Below are 24496 nucleotides of genomic sequence, written 5' to 3' on the forward strand. Positions count from 1 at the left end.
GTGACATTAGCAGTAGTCAGCCAGAGACAGAAAATGATAGATATGGGAGCTAGTTCTCGAGGACACATGAAATACTCACTGACTTCCAGAGCATTTGGAGGAGGAAGGGTTGATGTCCCCACACATAAGAGTGGCATGTGTCCATAGATATATTATTTTGTTACAGTTACATGGAACTCATTTTTAACCCTCAGGTTCATGTAGCCTGGGGTAACTTGTGATATACAGTGGGCCCTCTGTATTTGTGGATTCTGCATCCATGGATTCAACCAACTGCGAATTGAAAGATTTTAAAATAAAATGCATGGTTGCATCTGTACTGAACATGTATTGACTTTTCTTGTCATTATTCCCTAATCAATACAGTATAACAACTGTTTGCATAGCATTTACATGTGTCAAGTATTATAAGTAATCTATAGATGATTTCAAGTCTACGGGAGGATGTACATAGGTTATGCACAAATACAGTGCCATTTATACCAGGGACTTGAGCATCCGCAGATTTTGTTATCTGTGGGGGTCCTGGAACCAATCCCTCATGAATATTGAGTGGAAGACAGTGTGTTTGTATATCATATCTATCTATCAATTGATCAATGGATAGATAGAGATAGAAAATTGATTGCTGGAAACTTTTTGTTGGCTTCTAGCTTCTACCCTTTTATTTATTCTGTATAATTCTAAAGGGTAGTCATATGACAGCCCTTCAAATATTTGAAGACAATCATCATGCCTTCTCTAAATCTGTGATTCCACAATCTATACCAATCTTTTATCTCAGAAACTTCACCATTTCCTTATCCTACCTGGGTGTCATACATCAGATGTGTCCTGTGCATCAGAATCACCTGGGACACTTGTTAAAAATACAAAATACATATTCTTGGTCCCATCTCCAGAGATTCTGATTTAGTAGCTCTAGGTTGGAGACCAGAAATCTCTATTTTTAAATAGGTGATTTTTATGTCACTGATCAAACTCTGGCATTGGTACTAACTGCTTTACCTTATTGGTACCTTTACTTTAAAAGTAGGCAATTAGTCATCAATTATGAGGTATCCAAAAAAGAAAACTGTTCTCCATATATGACTCACCTATTAAAGTAAAAACAAAACAAACAAACAAACAAAAAATCTTACTATTTCTTTACCTGGAATCTATCAATGCAGTGTTGAATTGCATTAGCTTTTTATCAGTCTCTGGTGAATCATGATAACTTTGTAATCATTATAACTTTATAATAAATTAAAATTCTTATGTTGCTTTGCACAATTTTTGGCTTCTTCATTCTGTACTTACGCAATTTTTATCTGGAGCCTAAAAGTAAAAGTTTACATTTCCCTTTGATTTGATCCATAAATGTCTTATAAAATTATTAGTTGAAACAATATACATGCATTCTTTCCAGCTTTGTATTACATGAAAATTATAGAAGCATGCCTTCTATGGCTGCATATAAATCATTAATAGGAGTTTTGTGTAGGTTAAGACCAAGAGCATACAATTCTGACACTCATTAGAGAAAAGTTTGCCCAAAGGTACTGTTAGTTTCCTATTGTGGCTGTAACAAAGTACCATAAACTTGGTGGCTTAGCACAACACAAATTTATCTTATTTTTATTATTTTATTATTATACTTTAAGTTTTGGGATACATGTGCAGAATGTGTAGGTTTGTTACATAGATATATACGTGTCATGGTGGTTTGCTGCACCCACCAACCCATCATCTACATTAGGTATTTCTCCTAATGCTATCCCTCTCCCAGCCCCCCACCCCACAACAGGTCCCACTGTATAATGTTCCCCTCCCTGTGTCCATGTATTCTCATTGTTCAACTCTCACTTATGAGTGAGAACATGCATTGTTTGGTTTTCTGTTGTTGTGTTAGTTTGCTGAGAATAATGGTTTGCAGCTTCATCCATGTGCCTGCAAAACACATGAACTCATCCTTTTTTATGGCTGCATAGTATTCCATGGTGTATATGTGCCACATCTTCTTTATCCAGTCTATCATTGGTGGGTATTTGGGTTGGCTCCAAGTCTTTGCTGTTGTGAACAGTGCTGCAATAAACGTGTGTGCATGTGTCTTTATAGTAGAATGGTTTATAATCCTTTGTGTATATAACCAGTAATGGGATTGCTGGGTCAAATGACAGTTCTTGTTCTAGATCCTTGAGGAATTGCCACACTGTCTTCCACAATGGTTGAACGAATTTACACTCACACCAACAGTGTAAAAGTGTTCCTATGTCTCCACATCCTCTCCAGCATCTGTTGTTTCCTGACTTTTTAATGATTGCTGTTCTAACTGGCATGAGATGGCATCTCATTGTGGTTTTAATTTGCATTTCTCTAATGACCAGTGATGATGAGTTTTTTTTCATATGTTTGTTGGCTGCATAAATATCTTCTTTTGAAGTGTCTGTTCATATCCTTTGCACACTTTTTGATGGGTTGTTTGTTTTTTTCTTGTAAATTGATTTAAGTTCCTTGTAGACTCTGGATTTACTGTCAGATGGATAGATTGCAAAATTTTTCTCCCATTCTGTAGGTTGCCTGCTCACTCTGATGATAGTTTCTTTTGCTGTGCAGAAGCTCTTTAGTTTAATTAGATCCCATTTGTCAATTTTGGCTTTTGTTGCCATTGCTTTTGGTGTTTTAGTCATGAAGTCTTTGTCCATAGCTATGTGCTGAATGGTGTTGCCTAGGTTTTCTTCTAGGGTTTTTATGGTTTTAGGTCTTACACTGAAGTCTTTGATCCATCTTGGGTTAATTTTTGTATAAGGTGTAAGAATGGGGTCCAGTTTCAATTTTCTGCATATGGCTAGCCAGTTTTCCCAACATCATGTATTAAGTAAGGAATCCTTTCCCCATTTCTTGTTTTTGTCAGGTTTGTCAAAGATCAGATGGTTGTAGATGTGTGGCATTGATTCTGAGGCCTCTGTTCTGTTCCATTGGTCTATATGTCTGTTTTGGTACCAGTACCATGCTGTTTTGGTTATTGTAGACTTGTAGTATAGTTTGAAGTCAGGTAGCATGATGCCTCCAGCTTTGTTCTTTTTGCTTAGGATTGTCTTGGCTATGCGGGCTCTTTTTGGCTCCATATGAAATTTAAAGCCATTTTTTCTTATTCTGTGAGGAAAGTCAATAGTAGCTTGATGGGGATAGCATTTTATCTATAAATTACTTTGGGCAATGTGGCCATTTTCACAATACTGATTCTTCCTATCCATGAGCATGCAATGTTTTTCCATTTGTTTGTATCCCCTCTGATTTCCTTGAGCAGTGGTTTGTAGTTCTCCTTGAAGAGGTCCTTCACATCTCTTGTAAGTTGTATTCCTAGGTATTTTATTCTGTTTGAAGCAATTGTGAATGGGAGTTAACTCATGATTTGGCTCTCTATTATTGGTGTATAGGAATTCTTGTGATTTTTGCACATTGGTTTTTGTACCCTGAGACTTTGCTGAAGTTGTTTATCAGCTTAAGGAGATTTTGGGCTGAGACAATGGGGTTTTCTAAATATAGAAAACTCTTTTGCATTTGCTGAGGAGTGTTTACTTCCAATTGTGTGGTCAATTTTAGAATGAATGTGATGTGGTGCTGAGAAGAATGTATATTCTGTTGATTTGGGGTGGAGAGTTCTGTAGATATCTATCAGGTGTACTTGGTCCAGAGCTGAGTTCAAATCCTGAATATCTTTGTTAATTTTCTGTCTCGTTGTTCTGTCTAATATTGACAGTGAGGTGTTAAAGTCTCCAACTGTTATTGTGTGGGAGACTCTTTGTAGGTCTCTAAGAACTTGCTTTATGAATCTGATGCTCCCGTATTGGGTGCATATATATTAAAGATAGTTAGCTCTTCTTGTTGCATTGATCATTGATCCCTTTACCATTATGTAACGCCCTTCTTTGTCTTTTTTTATCTTTGTTGGTTTAAAGCGTGTTTTATCAGAGATTAGGATTGCAACCCCTGCCTTTTTTTTTTTTTTTTTTTTTTTGCTTTCCATTTGCTTGGTAAATATTCCTCCATCTCTTTATTTTGAGCCTATGTGTGTCTTTGCATGTGAGATGGGTCTCCTGAATACAGCACACTGATGGGTCTAGACTCTATCCAATTTGCCAGTGTGTATCTTTTAATTGGAGCATTTAACCCATTTACATTTAAGGTTAATATTGTTATGTGTGAATTTGATCCTGTCATTATGATGCTAGCTGATTATTTTGCCCGTTAGTTGATGCAGTTTCTTCATAGTATTGATAGTTTACATAATTTGTTATGTTTTTGCAGTGGCTGGTGCTGGGTTTTCCTTTCCATGTTTAGTGCTCCCTTCAGGAGCTCTTGTAAGGCAGGACTGATGGTGACAAAAATCTCTCAGCATTTGCTTCTCTGTAAAGGATTTTATTTCTCCTTCACTTATGAAGCTTAGTTTGGCTGGATACGAAATTCTGGGTTGAAAATTCTTTCCTTTAAGAATGTTGAATATTGACACCCACTCTCTTCTGGCTTGTAGGGTTTCTGCAGAGAGATCCGCTGTTAGTCTGATGGGCTTCCCTTTGTGGGTAATCCGACCTTTCTCTCTGGTTTTCCTTACCATTTTTTCCTTCATTTCAACTTTGGTGAATCTGACGATTATGTGTCTTGGGGTTGCTCTTCTCGTGGAGTGTCTTTGAAATTTATCTTATTATTCTAGAGATCAGAAGTTAAAAATGCTCACCAAGGCTAAAATAAAAGTGTTGGCAGGGCCACATTCTTTCTGGATGATTTGTTGATTTGGGGATATTCCAGTTTTCTTGTCTTTTCCAGCTGCTTGGATTCCTTGGCTTGTGGCCCCTTGCATTTTCAAGGCCAGCAATGGTTGGTTGAATCATTATGCTATCTCTGTGGTTCTGATTCTTCTTCTTCCCTCTTCCTTATTTAAAGAACCTTGTGATTACAATGGGTCCTGGATTATCAAGGATAACCTGCTTCAAAGTCCATCTGCAGCCTTAACTCCCCTCTTGCTGGGTAACATAACATATTCATAAGTGTTGGTGATTAGGATGAGGACATCTTTTGGTATTCTGCCTACGACAGGTATCAATAACAATAGTTCTCTGAAGGTCTTAAACTTTTCTGATTGCAAAACCTATTTCCATATATTGACTTGTTTGATGCTTTTTCATCCCCGTGTGCTAACAAAGTCAGCTGTTATTAGATCCACTTTAGAATCCAAAGCTCAGAGTGAGCATGTAACCTCCCTTAGGATAAAAGGTTACTAAGTGATGGAGTTAGGACAAGAAGCCAGGTGTTTCATTCCTGTCCCAGTGATTTTTCATAAGCATTTAAGCAGCTGTGAATCCACCTGATATCTTATGATCTGACATTTCCCATGTCAGTCACAAGAACATCATGAATGACATGGTCAGATACACTTTCTCTCTGTCACTCTTCTGGTCTGCAGGTCAAGTAACTTATTAAAAAAGGAAATAAAGTTTAATTTTTCAACATATCCTTAGGGAATTCATGTTACCTCCTTGTGACAGCAGCTTTCTCTTTATTTTTTGAAGAATATAAAAACAACTAAAAAGCCAGTCCTGGATGTTTTTAGAGCTTGACAACTAACCTATTGGCTGTCGATCCTGCAATGCACCTGTTATGCATTCGGATGATATTCTCTTCAGAATTCCTCAACCCACCTTGAAGCTGAATCCTCCTTACCACTGTGTGATGGAGGTGAAATGTAACTGTTTCAGGAGGCTTAAAATCAGCAAGTTTCAAATCTATTGTCTGTCTCTAAAATTGCCGTCTCTTCTCTCCTTCAGTTTCTTCTCTGTGTCACTATTTTTCACTTGCCAACTCGTTGATACCAATTTTAATTCTTTTCTGCCTCTTGAAAAACTCCCCCTTACTGGCTTCCTTTCTGTATTATTTCTTCCAACCTATCCTGGAAACCTTCAGCCTATTTAATAAGCTCCTCCATGGAGACATGTACTTAAAGTGCTTTCTTTTCTCATCAAGCAAAGAGAACAGATTGCACTCACAGCAAGCAAAATTGTGTGCTCAAGAGCCCCAGGTAGGAAGACACAAACAGCTGCAGCCACCGCAACAATATTATTGTTTTGCATATTGAGGACACTGGGCTAGGTAGGTTGTATTATCCCCATTTTGTAGTGTTTTCTACTTTTGGCCACCACCACTTTCCGAACTCCTTCATTTTTCTCAGTAATCTGGTTCAGCTTCTCCAGGGGAGGAATCTGTCTTTTGCATCTCTCTTTTCAGTTTCCCTCTTTCCCCTGCTGCCCCTAAATGTGAGCATCTCCCAGGGCCCTACCCTCTTCTTTTTGTGTGGTCCTTCTCCAAGATCTTGTCTCTTCTCATGATTTCAAATACATCCCATGTGCAGATAATTCACAATCTATATCTCCCAGTCTAACCTTTCTCCTTTGAGCTTGTCCTGAACATCTTACTCTCTGAAACTTTCCACTCTTGACTGGATCTTAATGTACCTAAGATGGAAAATTTTACCAGCCTAGGATTCTTTCTCCTGAATTGAATCTTTAAAAATTTCATCAGAGCTACCCATTTAACATCTTTGTTTCTCCTTTTTCCTCTCTACCTGTAATAATTTCTCCCCAAATATTATAGTGATTACCTCCTCCTTTACTGCCATAGTGCCTGCTCCATTTGATCATTTCCCCTGCTATCATCCTAGCTCAAAAACTTATTATATGCTGCATGATTGCAATAATCTAACTCAGTGATTCTCAACCCTGGTTGCACATTAGAATCACCTGGGGGAGCTTTAAAAACATTCTTATATCTCGTCCCCACCTCAGAGATTCTGATTAAATTGGGCACGGATGGGACCCTGACACTGGCATTTTTTTTAAACTCCCCAGGTGATTCTAATATACAGCTAGGCTTGAGAACCACTGAGCAAACCTTCCATTTATCCTCATCTTTAATCCCTTTTGCCTATTAGATTATGACTCTAAAGGATTTCTTCTTCAAACACTCACCCATTTAAAACCTTTAGTTCATTAACACCTCTCTGATAATTTTCAAACTCATTAGCTTAGCTTCCTGCACTCTGAGTAACTGACCCCAATTCACCCTGCTAGCATGAATGGATAAGCCACTCTACCTCATCTCCTGAATCTGCCTTGCAATTTCCTGCCTCTGTGCATTGTTGACTCTCTTTCCCCATACCCATTTCTGCCTATTGAGAATGTGTTTAGCATTTCTATGTCCAACCCAATGCCTTTCTCTATTCAGCAACCTGACCCCACCCTTCCCTAAAATCCAAATCCTTTGCAGTTTACACTGGACTCAAAGCACTTTTCACATAGCCTGTTGGTTGAAGGATCAGGCTTTTGCATTAGAAGGAACAGGTTCAAATCCTAGCTTCTCTGCTTCCTGCTATGTGACTTTGGGGTATCCTGGAATTTCTCTGAGCTTCATTTCTACATCTGTTAAATGAGCATGATAGTAGTACCCACCTCCTAAAGTTGTCTAAGGAGTAGATTAAGTAAAATCATATATGGAAAATGTCTAACACATAAGAGGAGCTAGATAAATGTTAGCTACTTTGTTACTTTTATTATCATTTTTTGTAAACATGTACCACTAGCCCCAAATACATTGTGCTACATTGAAGTATAAGACAGTCTTACAAAACCTCTTATCTTCACAGCGTCTAGTGCTGTTCCTTGAACATAGTAAGTGCTCCACATACTTGCTTAATGAATAACTTGGTAAATCCAAATATATCAAATCAAATTCAAGTGACTGTGACCTCTAGTCTGCCTGTATTGCCCTTTGGTGGTAAATGGACTTAATAGAAAACTTTCATTAAAAGCTTATCTTTTTTTTAGCATAGCCTTAGAAAGAGATGAAAATGCACCTTGAAGCCTTTTAAAATGTTCATGATTTCCTGGGTCTGGTTCTAACGTCAGTCTTTAAGCGTCTCCAAATCTCCTGAGATTCTGCTAAATGTATTTGGTCCATCCTTCCAAAAATGAATGTTTATATAATCTTAACAAAAATGGACCAGCAACACAAGGTGAAATTAATTCTTTTGAATCCAATTTTCTTATTTTTATTCCTTGGCCAGGACAGCCTTTGTAAGTAGTGCATTTCTTGTTTGACTATATTTATGAATAAACTTTGTCTGTGCAAACATATTTCCAATGGTATTACATGAGGAATACTCGAGGTTTGACTTCAAACATTCCAGAGATCATCATGCCAACTGCATATTTCATGAGGTTTTAAGTCATAGAGAGTCCAGTTTAAGATATTTCTCTTTTCCTGCTTATTCTTTTAGGATGTTCTCTTCTTTTCTTATGCAATTTTCTCCTAATCCATATTTTAAAAGCTAATTCTGAAAGGTTAATCCAGAATCAATTTCCCTTTTAAGGAAATAAACATTATAACAATTGACAGAAAAATTCTGCTCAAATGCCAAAAGCAATCAAACCTTACACACACCAAGCCCCCCAACACACACACACACACACACATATATGCATGCACACACACACTGTTTTGAATTAAACTGTGTCACCTCAATTCATATGTTAAGGTTCTAACCCCCAAAATGACTGTATTTGGAGATAGGGTCTTTAAGAAAGTAATTAAGATTAAATGAGGTCATAAAAATAGAACTCTAATTTGATAGGACTGGTGTCCTTATAGTAAGAGGAAGACACACAGGAGATCTCTCTTTCTACACATGCCAGGGTAAAGCCTATGAGAGGACATAGCGAGACAGGAAGGAGGCCTCACCAGAACCAACCCTGACAGCACCTTAATCTTCGACTTCCAGGCTCCAGAACTGTAAGAAAATCAATTTCTGTTGTTTAGGCTATCCAGTCTGTAGTACTGTGTTATGTCAGGAGACTAAGATACATACTCACACCCACAACCCACCCCACCCCCTCACCACACACATAACAAATGCAAACTTTTTAAAACCGTATTTACTGGAAGGAAAATACTGATTTTCTTCCTCTTCCTCTCTATTCCTAGTCAGTTATTACTATTGGTCCTCTCCTAGCCTCCTTGACTCTCTCCCTATTGCCCTAAGATTTTACCATTGGCCACAGTAACCTTTAACAATTCCATATGAACTATTTTCTTGGCTGGGCATCGTGGCTCACACCTGTAATCCCAGCACTTTGGGAGGCCAAGGCAGGCAAATCACCTGAGGTCAGGAGTTCAAGACCAGCCTGACCAACATAGAGAAACCCCGTCACTACTAAAAATACAAAATTAGCTGGGCATGGTGACACATGCCTGTAATCCCAGCTACTTGGGAGACTGAGGCAGGAGAATCACTTGAACTCAGGAGGCGGAATTTGCAGTGAGCCAAGATCATGCCACTGCACTGCAGCTTGGCAACAGAGCGAGACTCCATCTTAAAAAATATATATACACACACACACACGCGCACATATATATATATACACACACACACACACACATACACACACACACATATATATATATTTTTTCTTATTAAACCTAGAGTACAATGAGGACTTGGCTATCCAAACCCTGGGGAAAGTTCTTCTGAAACACTGCATTTTTCTAGACAATTCACTGTTAACCCTATAAGCACTGGCTTGTTATCATCCTTGGAGGAATTCTTATAACAACTATTTCTTTCCTCTGCTGAAGACTGAGACACGAAGCTTAAAGGGGCCAAACACCTGATGCCCTATTGTCTAGTTTCTTGACAAATTCTTTGATGTCAGCTCTTTATACTGTTGACTCCTTTTTGTAAATATCACATAGTGCTTGTGCAGGAGCATCAGCTTATATACACTGTAATGGAGCCAGGTTTCTGCAAACGACATGAGTGTTTCAAAAGCTGGAGCACCTTTCTTCCAGGTGGGGTTCACAGCCTCTGAAATACCATTGTCTTCTGAATTTTGATATGGATCCTCTGATCTGTGAGAATAACGTAAATCGTTATCTCATGCAGCATCCCTGATACGCTGGCTCATGTTGGAGTGCGAGAGTGGAGCTATCAGAACTTTAGTGAGGTCATACTGCCTAGCACCCAAACTGTGGTTTCTAATACCATTCTCCAATAGAAGGAGCTGGGATTCTGTGAAGAAATCGCTGAGTCTAGGACTGGGGCAGGACATATATAAGATAAGCCTGAATCATTTTATAGTTCAGACAGAAAGAATGTGCTAAAAAGAAAACACACACACACACACAATGGTGGGGGTATGCCAAAGCGTACAGGAGCCACTTAAAGAGCTACCAGTGGTCAAAGCTGCAAAAATCTGAGCAACAAAACAAATTAAGTAATATTCAATTGCAGCCCAAAGTATAAAATAAATGTAATAAGTATGAGTCCATATTTATTTATTTAAAATAAATGAGTAATTGAATAAAGGAATAAATAAATAGGGGAGTAGAGACATTTGCTATGCAGAAAAAAATTCAAATAAATTATGGAAATACTTCACTCTCTGCTCTTTATGGATTGTGCGTGGTGTCTTTCTTTCAAACACTACTATATAAAAGAAAGAAAACTTAAAAAAAAAATAACCTTACAGTGGAGAAAGCTGAAAACCACCACCTCAGCCAGATGATCAAGTCAACATCAACAGTGATCAGTCACATCAGTGGTATCTCCCATGGATGTAATGTGATGAGACTGGCCTCTGTGGTCTTCTTTCCGAAAACATACTACCCTATTACCCCATTCTGATCATGACAAAAACAAACAGATCCTAATTGACGGACATTCTACGAAGTCCCTAACCAGTAATCCTCAACGTTGTCCGGGTCATCAGAAAAAAAAAAAAAAAAAAAAAGTCTGAGAAACTGTCACAGCCAAGAGCCTAAGGAAACATGACGACTAAATTTAATCCTGGATGAGATCTTGGAACAGAAAATTGACGTTATGTAAAAACTCAGAAAGTCCGAATAAAGCATGGACTTTAGGTAATAATAGTGTATCAGTGTTGGTTCAATGACAAATGTACCATGTTAATGTAAGATAATAGGGGACACTGGATGTGAGGTATAAATGAACTCGCTGTACTATCTTTGCAATGGTTTTATAAATCTAAATCTATTCTAAAATTTAAAAAAATGTATTTTAAAAAACAGTTCCTGCAGTACAGCTACTGCCCAGGCAATGTTGGCTACAGATGCAGTTGCATGATCACCCACGCTCCAGCTAGCAGTTCCTTGGATTCGGATGTACCAGCCTTTTCACACTCCTCTTATTTACCCTCTTCTTGGCATGCTATGACCTGGATATACCCTGCCCTTAAAGTCCCTGGGACCCTTGACTCATACTTTGTGTTTTTCTAGCTGTTTTGTCCTCAATATGAATGATGTAAGTAGTTATTTAGATCCAATGATTTCCTGGGTCTGGTTCTAACGTCAGTCTTTAAGCGTCTCCAATACATTTATATTTCCTATAAATGCCACCTGCATTATTCTTTATTGAGGGCTCTGATATCTTAACACCTTCACTTCTGCTCTAGCAAGATAACACATGCAAATTCTTACTTTCACTTGTTAATGCATAAATATTATGTGTAACACATCTTTCACTGGATATTTGGCATGTGAATTCCATATCATTTCCAAGCATTTGAGCTCCAGGACTATTTATTACAAAGCACACATAGGTTTCCTCACCTGGGTTACTCCTAGTCCTCCAAAAGAGATGCCAATATTGGGTCAAACATACAAAGATTTTATTAGTAAAGCAAAAATAAATGGGGAGAGGTCAGAAAAGGACTGGAGAGCCATTATACCTTGAGGTAAGTCTGACCCAAATGAAGGAGAGAAAGAAGAAACATTGGGTAAAAGTGTCCTAGATCACTATGCAGACTAAGAATGGTTGGGCAAGGCCGATAGAGACTCCTCAAACCAAGACTGGCCATCAGAAGAGTCTCGTGTCTTTCAGAAAAGGCCTGCCTTGGTATTCTTTCTGCACTCAGTCATTTACTGGGAGCAGCAGTAGGAAGCCTGACCTCTGCACACAGCAGCTGGAGTCCCAGAAGTCAGTTATGCTTACTGTAGTTGGAATTTGGAGAGTCTGATTCTCATAGATGCCACATAAAGGGAAAGGAAATGCTGTGCAACACGATATTATCTACAATTTCCACCCAGCTTGTCTTAATGTTTGACTTAGAAGAGCATTTGAGGCACAAACAGCATGAGATATTGCATATTTTGTATTGTAGTGAAATTTAAAGTATCTGCAAATTGTATTCCCAACAAAAACATTCAAATTATGAATGATGCCTTGATCCATAGGTAGATTCCAGGAGGTAATAATAGTGGGAAGGTACTATGAGAAAATAACCGTGGGATGAAGTTAGTAACAACCTTGTTATCCTTCGGTAAGCCCATACCTTTTAGGTGCAAACTTATGGTAGAACCAGTTTATTTTTACAAAGTGATCCAGTATCTACTTAGCTTATACCCTAAAATCTATGTGTAACATCAATAAAACCATTTAGAATGATGACATATGTCACTTCCCAATTACTTTAATTTATAAAAGAATATAATATTTGCACATCTAAGAATGACCAGAATGTCATTATTCTGCTTGAAACAAGGGTGACTTTGTTTGTTAGCACCTAACTAGGAGTGAAACAGGCAAGCATCACCAAATTACACCAAAGCAATCAATCAGCACAAAACTGGTCAGAAACTCATTCATCCTCAGAAATGCATTGCATAAAGCAGAAATTATTAACTGTTTACTAAAATTCTATCAGGTTGGTGTAAATGTAATTGCAGTTTTTGTCATTACTTTAAATCTTTTCAGTTTTTGTCTTAGCCTTTAGTTATTATAACTTTTTACTGCTCTGGTTCAATTTTCGATACCAGGACTAACCTTTCAAAACCCAGAAAAGAGATTTGGCCCCTTTGAAAAGCACTGAATCATGAAAAGGAGTGTCCACATCACTTTTTTTTTCCTGATAACTACTCAGATAATAGACAGCATTCTAATTTAGGCATATTCAGTAGGAGGTGCAGACCCACAGTTTTCCATGACACCAAATCCACAAAAATATTTGACAGCTTCTGATCATTGTTTCTTCGTCCTAATATTATTCAAAGTCAATTACTCTATCTTGATTCTGCCAGAATCAGTAATGTGACATAGAGAAGGGTCCTCACAAGTTACAAGGTTGGTGATAGATAATGTATTAACAACAAAAAGTGCATAGTTTATAATTTACTTTTTCAAATACAAAAACAGTTTAGATTCATGATCATTTTTATATAATCCATCATTATGCTATCATATTTGAGAGGAGGGACAGCAAACTGCATTGACAAGAAAACTTACTATCAGCAAATCAAGCATACCCTGATAAGGCAGGGGAATGTTATAAAATCTCTTGCTTTGGGTCCTATCTTCTAATTTATGGAGAGTCCACAATGTAGTGCATTTTGTCCCTGCTCACCTGCTTAGTAGGCATAGATGTTTCACTCTGGGTTTTGTGGGCCCACAGCCCCCATTCGCATTCTTCCCCTCTCATAATCACTATAGCAAAGAGCCCTTCACTTTGCATAGTTTCCTGTTCTCTTCTTGCCAAATCCCCACAAACACTCAGATTTTTGTATTCCTCTATTCTCCCCTGCAGCAAGCATGTATCATCAGACATGCCCTAGTACATACTTTCATTGAAGGTGTGTGTGTGAATGTGTGTGACAGAGGCTGAGTGGGTAGCAGAGGGGATCTTTGTGTAGAGCAAACATTCCACATTCCCAACATAGGCCTCCTCTATATTATACTTAAAGAGTCTCTGAGTCTTACTCAGTCTTGAGTTACTTCACCAAATGCTGTCTGTGTTCCTCCTAGCTGTAGTAAGTGCTGCCCCACAAGAGGACAGAATTCTTCCTGCTACGTGGATACTAACATTACTATTCCGTGCATTCTAACATGCTTTTTGAAAAAGCAAGAAGGAAGTGGTGGCAGGGCCCCACTTCATCTATCATGTATATCACAGAGAGAAAAGTTTAAGAACTCATATTCTAGGTCCCTATATTGGGATGCAAATGGTTCCTCCTTATACACAGAGTGGAACTATCTATGCTTTAAAGGACTTCAGTACTGAGACGGGGGCACCTCATTCTTCCTCTGCACCGCCCAATATTCTTTCATCTTCTCTTCATCCCTGGCTCTTTGCTTCCCACAGAGAGCTCATGCACTACACAATGTCCTTGTCGCTGAATATAATTTCTGTGCGACATCTGCACTGACTGTAGCCCCTAATGTTGCGCTGGTTTCTTTTGCAGAAGTTCTCTGTTTGCCTTGATCCAATTTTCTACATCCTGAGTTTCATAGTCACCATCCTCCAATCAGAGTGCTCCTTTTTTTTTTTCTGCTGGCAACACCCTCCAATCAGAGCGCCCCTTTGTTCTGCATGGCTGACTGACCCAGCAACAGTGCCCTCGGATCTCTGGTTTTTCTGGCTTCGTTTTCTGCTGAGAAAGGATGAATTTTCTTGGACACCCAACATTTTCCTTCAAGCTGCTTCTATATCTGTAACAATTCCAAAAGCTTTGGGTTACTTTTAATCTCCCTTTCTAGATCTTCCTTTCTGCCTAAAAACTCAGAAATGCTCAAAAGTTCAGATACTGCAGTTAGGTGTAATAATGCTACCTGGGATGGGAGCTAGTAAGTCTTTATTGGCCATTGACAGTTATATCCTTGAGGAGCATGTCATGCTAGCCTGGACAAAGAACAGAACACATAGGAAATCAGACACAGGACAGGATTTTTAGGGGAAATGGGTGGTTGTCTATACTCAAAAAAATTGTTAATTAATGAATAAATAGGCTGTGGGAAGTGTTTTATAGTCATATGAAATTGAGAATTATAATGTCTCTATCAGAAGCTTGCAAGCTACAAAATAGTCACAAGTTCCTTTGTTATATAGTGACTGCAAATACAACTCTAAAGATATATAACTACAAGTACCCTTAGTCTAAGAACAAATCATGTTTCAGTACCATTGGCTAATGGTTATGTACCTTGAAGGCTAACAAGATTGTAAAAACGGGCTAAGATAAAATTTTAGACAAATTGTGTGTTTAGCCATCTGTCTTTGTATCTTCTAGCCTTCATTTTTCTTACTATCATGGACTTGAGAAATGACCCCTGAGGTCCCTTCAGATTTTAAGATGTTGTGATTCTAGGAAACGTTTTTATCAGGGCTGCCTCACAAGTTGCAAAGATCATTAGTTACTGAACAAATAGAAGAATGATCTGATCTGAGTTTAACCTCTACTCTCTGTCCCAGATCAGCCCTCAATAGATGTGCTGGAGAGTAGTGAATGGCCAAAAGGAAACCATCAGAAAATAACAGGAAAAAAGCAACCAGATATTCATCAAGAGTAAAATTGGGGCCAGGTGCTGCGGCTGCCACCTGTAATCCCAGCACTTTGGGAGGACGAGGCGGGCGGATCACCTGAGGTCAGGAGTTTGAGACCGGCCTGGCCAACACGGTGAAACCCCGTCTCCAATAAAAATACAAAAGTTAGCCGGGCATGGTGGTGGGTGCCTGTAATCCCAGCTACTCAGCTGAGGCAGGAGAATCACTTGAACCCAGGAGGCGGAGGTTGTAGTGAGCCGAGGTGGCATCACTGCACTCCAGCCTGGGCAACAGAGCAAGGCTCCGTCTCCCCCCGCCCAAAAAAAAAAAAAGAGTAAAATTGGGTCCACCAGTAATATTTTCAAGACCTGGGGAAAGAATAGAAATGAAACCACACAGCCTGACCCCACTTTTCTTCCACCCAGTTCTACTCTTCACTGTGCACCCTCCCCACCCTGTTCTGTCTTACACTGTGAATGGCCTTTTGCATGTATGTATAGACACTCTAACCTGAATTTCCAAGGTCTGCCTGCCATCACACCCGTGCCCTCTACCCACCCCTCTCCTTGGTTATCCCTCATGCCTAGGCTTTTGCATGCCAGCAGCATTGTCTACCCTAAGGAAGAGAAACCTGATGAAGAAAGCACACCTAGCAAGAGGACCTCAAATGCTGCAGTCATCTAGACAGGGAACTCCAAAATCTCAGGTTCTCAGAGTGTAATCTAAAAGGAGAGGCTAGAACTCTGGTAGGCATTTCCTCTTTACTCCTGGACTCCTTGCCCCAAGGTGAGAAATGTGACTAGAGGAAAGCCAGAGAAGGGCTCACCAAAACACAAGCCCAGGATGGGGTCCTTTCTCGCCCAGGCTTTAGGTTGTGTCAGCTATACTTATACTTGCAATAGAAATGTGGGAATGTAATTGTTCAAACATTATCCTCCTTACACCATGTATTCAAAAATATAACAAAGGTGACAAACATTAGGCATCTAAACTCTAGAGTAGTGGGAATGATTAGCCAACATGAGTAATTATTGCTAAACCATTTATAGATTGGCTTTGGAATATCTTTAGATAGCTATATGCTGTTGCACTGGATTGTAGCTCCATCTGAGTGTAAAATCACCTTATTTGAAATTAAACTGTATGGTCAAACAATAAAAATCTCCCTTTGGAACAACAGGGCAATAGCCCAAATCTCCATAGTGTGTCCCTCAGTTTAAATTTCTTGTGACTTCCAGCTCTTCCAGCTCTTCTCTTTCTGAGAAGGGAGAGGCAAGATTATGTATGAATTCTTTTCTAATGCTATGATTCTCAGATTTAAATTTAACAGTCTAGTAGCATTTGCTATTTGTGTCATGCCAGACCATTTCATGTACATCTTGTCAATTTAACCATATCTGTGAAATATCGTTAGCCCCACTTTGAGGTGAGAAAATGAAGATTTGGAAAAGTAAAATGACTTGGTATAGATCTCATGACTGACTTTGAATACACAGGTAATTCTTGAACACAGATCTTTTATCTGCAAGTCCAGGGGTCTTCGCACTATAGCAGGGTGGTCTTCTGAGGTCATCCTTGATATCACTGCCTAAAACGAACAGAGTGAACTCTTTAAGAATGAGGATTTTGTTCATAAATGTATCACCAGTGCCTAGAACAGGGCCTGGAACATTGCCAATGGGTCAAAACTATAACTAGTTAAATGAACAAACAAATAGAGGACTAGCTACCCATCCACTAAATAGAGAGAAGTAATGAAATATTTTGACTTAAACACTTTCTTTCTAAATATATCCTTATTTTCTATAACATTCTGGATGACAATCAACACAAATCCTGGCTTTGTGGGATGAGTTCCTCTCCTGCCTTGACTATCTGTCTTTTAAGTTAATTTTTTTAAAGGACATTTTCTCTCAACATTCCCCCATCAATATCCATTATATGCTGCTTTTGCCAGTCTTTTTCTGGCTTAACAGTGTCAGGCATTAATGCATCTATCTACAAGGGAAAACACTATTAATCTAAAAAAATTATAGCATCTCTGCCATGCCATAGATCCAAATTTTATCAGAATCATCAGCTGCTCTTCTGTTTCTTTCGTATCTACTTGAATTTCTTTCATAGGCTTATAGCTTTAGAATAACTCTTCACGATCATCTAGGCCATTTTTCCCCCAAATTGGTACATGTGCTAATCATGGTACTTGAGATGACTTTTAGGTGGTGTATAAGTAATGAGTACTTTTTTCTAATAATTTTATCTTTCCTAATATACTTTTCCCTTTTCATTTTCCTTTAATGAAAACCTGAAATGTTATGAATATTATTGTTTAGGTTGTTTAGGACCAGGCTATCGTAGGAAATACTCATCGCCATGTAAATGATTTATTAACTTAAATAAATATTTAAATATAAATGTTACGGTAAAAATAATATACATGGTTCTCAGATATGACAAAAACCAGGAAGGGAATGATTTTTAGAAAACATTTTTCTAGTCCACGCACATCACTTTTTGGCTAAGGCACAGGGAGGTGAAATCACTTGCCCAAGGCCCCAGGGTTAATTAGTAAAAAAAAATGAGGACTAGACTATAAGTCTGCAGATTCCAGGTAATTTGTTTATGTCAGTAATGCCCCACTTTTAGAATTGGAGCACCATTAACCTGCTTTTATATGATTCCTATTGTGAATAAATTTTTATACACCTCTGACAAACGCATAAGATTCTAACTTTTGTAATTGAAGCTTCAAAGACAGAAAAGCCCTCTGGCTCTTTCAGAGTAAAAAGCATTCTTAGATATAATTACAATCTCTGTTTATAATGCACTTTTCATTAGGGGACCTGAATGAACCCTGAAAAATTGATCTGATGTCTGATATTATCCTTGTTTTATACACTGCGAAACTATGGCCCAGACAGATTGAGTTGTCAAGGATCAGCCAGGATGTCAATCACTGAGAAAGAGACAATTAAATCTCTAATCCCAACCTCACCTTTCACATTCAGTTCCTAATCCCTTACCAGATTTGGAATTACAAGGATCTAGTCTAAGAGTTGCACTTTGAACCTTTCCAAAGTGCCTGTGGTGGTGGGTGTCCATTTTCAGGCTTCCTAATTTAATCGCCTTGTTTGGTTTTATTAATTGAGCATATAACTGGGTTTAAATCTTTTGCTTATTCTCTTTGGTTGTTTTCAGATTATTTCTGTATGTCTAGAGTTCTTTGTCCTGCCTATTCCTACACAGATGAGGAAATAGCTACCATTATGGCCGAGTATGACAAGACACACCCTGAGATATTTGTACTCTACCTACTCAGAATCCCTAACTCAACCACCTGACTATCTACTGGACAAAATAAGCCAATAAATAAATTCATTGCTTGAGTCATTTATGTCCTACTTTGCACAGTGGATCATACAGAGTGTGTGGCCTTTGGTTGACCACAGGTCAGTTCCTATTGATCTGATGTCCTTCAAATGCCCTCTAGTGGTCAAAGGCCCACATGGGCTTCACTTTCCCTCATGTGACATACCACAACCTCTGAATAAATAGAACAACTGTCCATTGAAAACTTGTGTCTAAAGGATCCATGCGTATCCCAGAGAAGTCAGTCTTCTCTTCTTCTCCCTTGGCCCATTAAGCTACAGCCCCAGTAGCAGATTCAGGGCATAGTATTCACTGCTCTGTAACCTTCAGAATAACTGCTTTTGAACACCAGCTCTGTGGCACACATGGTTATGAGTGCATTGTACACGTAATCTTTGTATTAGTTTCCTAGGGTGGTAGTGACAAGGTACCACAAGCTGAGTAGCTCAGCAACAACAGAAACTTAGTCTCTTACAGTTCTGGAGACCACAAGTTCAAAACCAAGGCGTTGCCAGGTCTGATGACCCTAGAAGAGGATCCTTCCTTGCCTCTTCCAGCTTCTGCTGGGTGCAGAAATTCCATTCCTTGACTTGTGGCAGCATAACGGCAATCACTGCCTTCATCTTCACATGGTTGCCTTCCCTCTGTGTCTGTGTCTTCACATGATAGTCTCCTCTATGTATATGTCTGTGGCCAAATTTCCCTCTTATAAGGACACCAGTCATATTGGATTAGGGCCCACCCTAATAAGCTCATCTTAGCTTAATTACATCTACAAACACCCTATTTCCAAGTAAGGTCATATTCACAATGACTGGGGGTTAGAACTTATCTCTGGGGGAGGTAGAATTCAATTCATAAAAATCCTCTGAGGTAGCTACTCTTGTCCTCATTCCAAATGAAGAAATTGAGACATGGAAAAGTTTCACCTTTTGCCCTGAAGTAAAATAGCTGGAAAATGGTGGTGCAGTGCCATTGAGTTCAAAGGTCAAGTCTACTCCATTGCCCTTTACAACTAGGAAAATAATAGCTAGCAGGGGCCTGGAAACAAGGGGTGCTGTTCTGACATCTAGTGAAGAAACTTCAAGGACTAGAAAGAACATTCACGTGATACAGAATTACAGACAAAGTACTGAGCGCTAACTTTCATTGCATTCTCACCAAGTGCCAGGCACTGTTTTTAGACATTCCAGTTTAAGTTCATTAACTTCTACAGTGACACTGAACTCTGTTTTTTTTTTTTTTTTTTTTTTTTTACAGCATCTCTGTTGCCCAGGCTGGAGTGCAGTGGCGTGATCTCAGCTCACTGCAACCTCCGCCTCCCAAGTTCGAGAGATTCACCTCCCAAGTAGCTGGGATTACAGGCATGCGCCACCACGCCCAGCTAATTTTTGTATTTTCAGTAGAGAGGGTGGTTTCACCCTGTTGGCCAGGATGGTCTCGAACTCCTGACCTCAGGTGCTCCGCCCACTTTGGCCTCCTAAAGTGCTGGGATTACACATGTAAGCCACTATACCCAGCCACAGATATACTCTTATTATACTCATTTTACAAATGAGAAAACTGAGGCAGAAGAGTTATATAAAATGCCCCAGACCATGCTGCTTGTCAGTGGCTGAGCCAAGATTCAGACCCAGGCAGTCTGATCCCAGAGTCTATTGTAATGCCTGGAGAGGAGTTTCTTAACATTCTCTTCCCCAGTCCTCTAAAATAATTGTTTCGTATGTGTTAGTGCTGTCTCCTTTTCTAAAACGTAAGCTTAAAATATAATCTTGCAGAGAGCAGAACTGATAGCTTCTATTACTATGTACCTTTCACAACTTTGGGTGCAGTGCTGGTCCTACGTGTAGCTTTTGGAAGAAACTTCACTCTGAGGTACAACCAGGGCCACCTCGGCAGTGCTATTAAAGTGGATTAGGCGAATGCTGGACCTCAGCTGAGTGTCCTGCTAAAAGGCCCTTCGCCCTTCATAACCCACCAGTGAAGCTTCCTGTACACCTTAGAAACAAGTGCAAACCCCAGAGTGGAAGAAAGTCACAGCAATGCCCCTTTAAGGTTTGGTTAAATTCGTGTGAACAAATCTGCCTCTGGGAAGTCCTTTCTCCCCAGTGAAATCACCTGAAGAGATATTTAGCTGTTCTGCTTCAAGGTTTGTACCTTGAGAGCAGGGTCAATTCCCTTATTTAATACCATCTCTTGCACAAAGCTATAAATCCTAGATCTAGTATTACAACTAACTCCTACAACGGGCCTGAAAACTCATTTAAAAAGAGCGATTAAAGGAGTGAGATGCTGCAGATACAGGCCCTTCATCTTCCTTATGAAAATTCTAAATAATCTAAGAAGAAATTCTGCCAGTCCCATTTTGGAGGTCTTAGAAATCACACTGTTCAAATCTTCCATTGGGCTGCCTCAAGCCTTGAAAAACAGCCAGCTTCTCTCTAGGCTGGAATGTGTCTGCAACTTCAACCCTGGGTGCCCGTGGAAGAAGAGAATGGCCTGCTCAGTGCTATATGTGGATGTGTAAATTACAGCAGATGATGCACTTAGCAATTATGTTCTTTGCATACATAAGCAGGAACAACAGCTCCCAAACTGCCAATATCCTTCTCAATTCTCACAGAATGACTATGTGTCACACGGTCACGCAGCATGGGGCCTGGAAATGAGATGAAGGAATGGCACAGTATGAAGTTTCAATTTTGGAGAAGCACCCCTCCTGCGGTCGCGAACGAGCAAACAAGAAAAACTTCAGAAGGTGTGATGGCCTGGCTGCCTGCCCCAGCCCTCTAGAGTCTGGACATGGCATGCGAAGGAAACGGAGGAAGGGAAGCAGGGCCAGAGGCTCCTAAGCTACCACACCTGGCGCAGCTGTGACTATGTGGACGAACCGGGGAACGCTGCTAACTAGTTGCAAACTGAGTGAAAGCTTTAATGAAACAGCTGAAGCTACATCACAAATCCAAATGCCTAGATGGGACAGGCAGGTCATGTAAACAAGGGAAGTGGGTCCAATGGCGACTCTGGGAGCTCTAGAGCGTGCACGTGTCCCATTGATTCATCTAAAGAGTGGCTCCACTCCATCTCATGCAACTGTGGCTAAGCAGGAAGAGCCAACTCTTTCATTCTTCAGGAAAAGCTGAAAATCCTTGTGTGGAGAGGAGTGTGTGTGGGTGTGTGTGTGTCCTCTCCCAGTTTATAACTATTAGCAACAAATTCAATTATTCTAAAACACTGTCAAGATTTATATTAGTTGTCTATGCAGTAACAAACAACCCCAAAACTGCTGGCTTAAAAAAAAACATTTTATTCTGCTCATGACTTTTGGTTCAGGAATTAGAGAAGAGTTTGGCCTAGTGATTCACTTCTGATCTACCTGGCATCAACTGGGGCAGCTGGAGCTGGTGGATCCACTTGTAAGCCGGATTCTTTCCCACCTACCCAGCACCTCTATATCTATGCTCCTTGGCACCCCCATTCCAACCCCCTATCTCTCTGTCTGCATGGTGTTTCATCCTCCAGGGTCTCTCCACATTCTTGGCTTTCTCACAGCATGGTGGTCTCAAGAAGTTGTACATTTTATATGGCAACTGGCATCCAAGAAATAGAAAGTAGAAGCTCCCAAGCCAGTTAAGGGCCATGCTTGGACCAACCACAGCATCACTGTCATCCTATACTACTGGACATAGCAGTCACAGTGCCCACCCAGTCTCATGGAGGCAGGGAAATTGACTCAATCTTTTGATGGGGAGTGACAAGGTCACCCCACACAAGAGCATGTGGTGTGACAGATGTGGTTGCCTTCTACCTCAAGGTCAAATACAACACATATGGAGTGAATATGACCTAAGTCCACCAGTTCACAATCTTTAAGTTAAAGGGCATTTATTGGGGTAGTATGGTAATTCAGAGTATGTATTTCAAGCCAGATTGCCTAGTTTCAAACCCTGACTCTATCACTTACTATTGGAGGCATCTGGGGCAATTTACTTCTCTGCATCTCAGTTTCTTCTTCTAACATAATAATATTATTGTACCTATCTCATGAAGATTTTATTAGCCTAGAGGAGTTAATATTGTAAAGTGATTAGAGCAGAGCCTCACACAGAATTGGTGCTCTCTATGTAATAGATCATGTGTGCCTTTGCTAGGGCTACCGTTTAAAAAGTACCATAAACTGGATGGCTTAAGCAACAGAAATGTATTGTCTCACAGTTTGAAGGCTAGAAGCCCAAAATTAAGCTCCTGGCAAGGTTGGTACTTTCTGAGCGCTGTGAGGGGAAGATCTGTCCCAGGCAGGCCTCTCTCCTTGACTTGTAGATGGCCATTTTCTCCCTATGTCTCTTCACAACATCTTCTCTCTAGGTATGTCTGTCTCTGTGTCCACATTTCTCCTTTTTGTAAAAGGACACCAGTCATATTGGATTGTAGCCCACCACAAGAACCTCATTGTAGCTTGATTACCTCTCTAAATGCCCTGTCTACAAATAACATCACATCCTCAGGTACTTGGGGGCTAGGACTCCAATATACCTTTTTGTGAGGGACACAATCCAACCCCTAACAGACAGGACTGCGGTGATTCATTCATCCAATGGATATTTCTGGTGTGACTAGCAGATGTATATAGCACAGTCACATGCACTAGAAAGATGTGTGCACATATATAGATATTTTCCATATACACATATTTCTCTTTGAGGACTATATATAATGTATATATTGTTATATATACATGTGATGTTCTCAAAATGCACACAGGAAACATTTACCAGCAGTACAAAGGTATAAATGATCAAATAGCAAGTGAATAATGATGGTAAGCATGTATACTAGTAAAATTTGAAGGAGAGAGATTATGTATCCGGTGTCCCCAAGGTAAGACCTATAGCTGGGGCGTAACTCGACTTGAGCAGTTGCTTCTGATGTCCTGCTGGTCTTGCTCACATTGCCTGTTTGACTCTCTGGCCCTAACATGGGTATCACTTGACATCACCAGATTTCAAGCTCAGCTCCAGGACAACTCTTGTAGCCTGTAGTCTGACCTAGACACTGCCTTCTGGATTGCCAATAAGTCTTTATGTCTCATCACCAGCGCCCAAATGTGAATGTTGACTCTGTTCTGCTGAGGCCCATCCATTGTGAACAGTTTTAGTAAAGGGAGTGCTCAGGAAAGACGGTGTACGTGAGATGGAATTCTAAGTAGCTCCTAAAGATTGTGGATGATTTCCTCAGATGCAGAGGAAGGGAAAGAGATGACCAGTTGAGGGAGCATGTGAGTACTCAGGAGCAGGGCAGTGCACACTCAGAGGACGTAGGGAAGTAATTTGGCTGACTAACAGGAAAGCTTTGTCTGGGAGCAGAGGAAGGGGTCAGAATAGAAAGGTCTCCCTGATTCCTGATTGTATTCTTTTTAAATGTCTCTTACACTAATCCTCTACCTTACTATCCTCCTCCTCCACCTGCTCCCCATGTACACCCAGACAACAGCTGCTCTAGAGACATGCTTATCATATGAGCAGACCTCAATAACAAGAACCATAGCTTAGCTACGCAGCTCAAGCCAAGTGCTACGGTCTGAATGTCCATGTTCCCCTCAAAACCATATGTTGAAGCTCTACCCTCCAATGTGATGATATTTGGAGGTGGGGTTTTGAGGAGGTGATTTGGGTTAGATGAGAACATGAGCATGGAGCCCTCATGATGGCATTAGTGTCCTTACAAACAGACATGAAGGAACTTGCTTCCTTCCTCTCTCTCTCTGC

This window comes from Macaca nemestrina, chromosome 14 (genome assembly GCF_043159975.1).
Source record: "Macaca nemestrina isolate mMacNem1 chromosome 14, mMacNem.hap1, whole genome shotgun sequence".
NCBI lineage: Eukaryota > Metazoa > Chordata > Mammalia > Primates > Cercopithecidae > Macaca > Macaca nemestrina.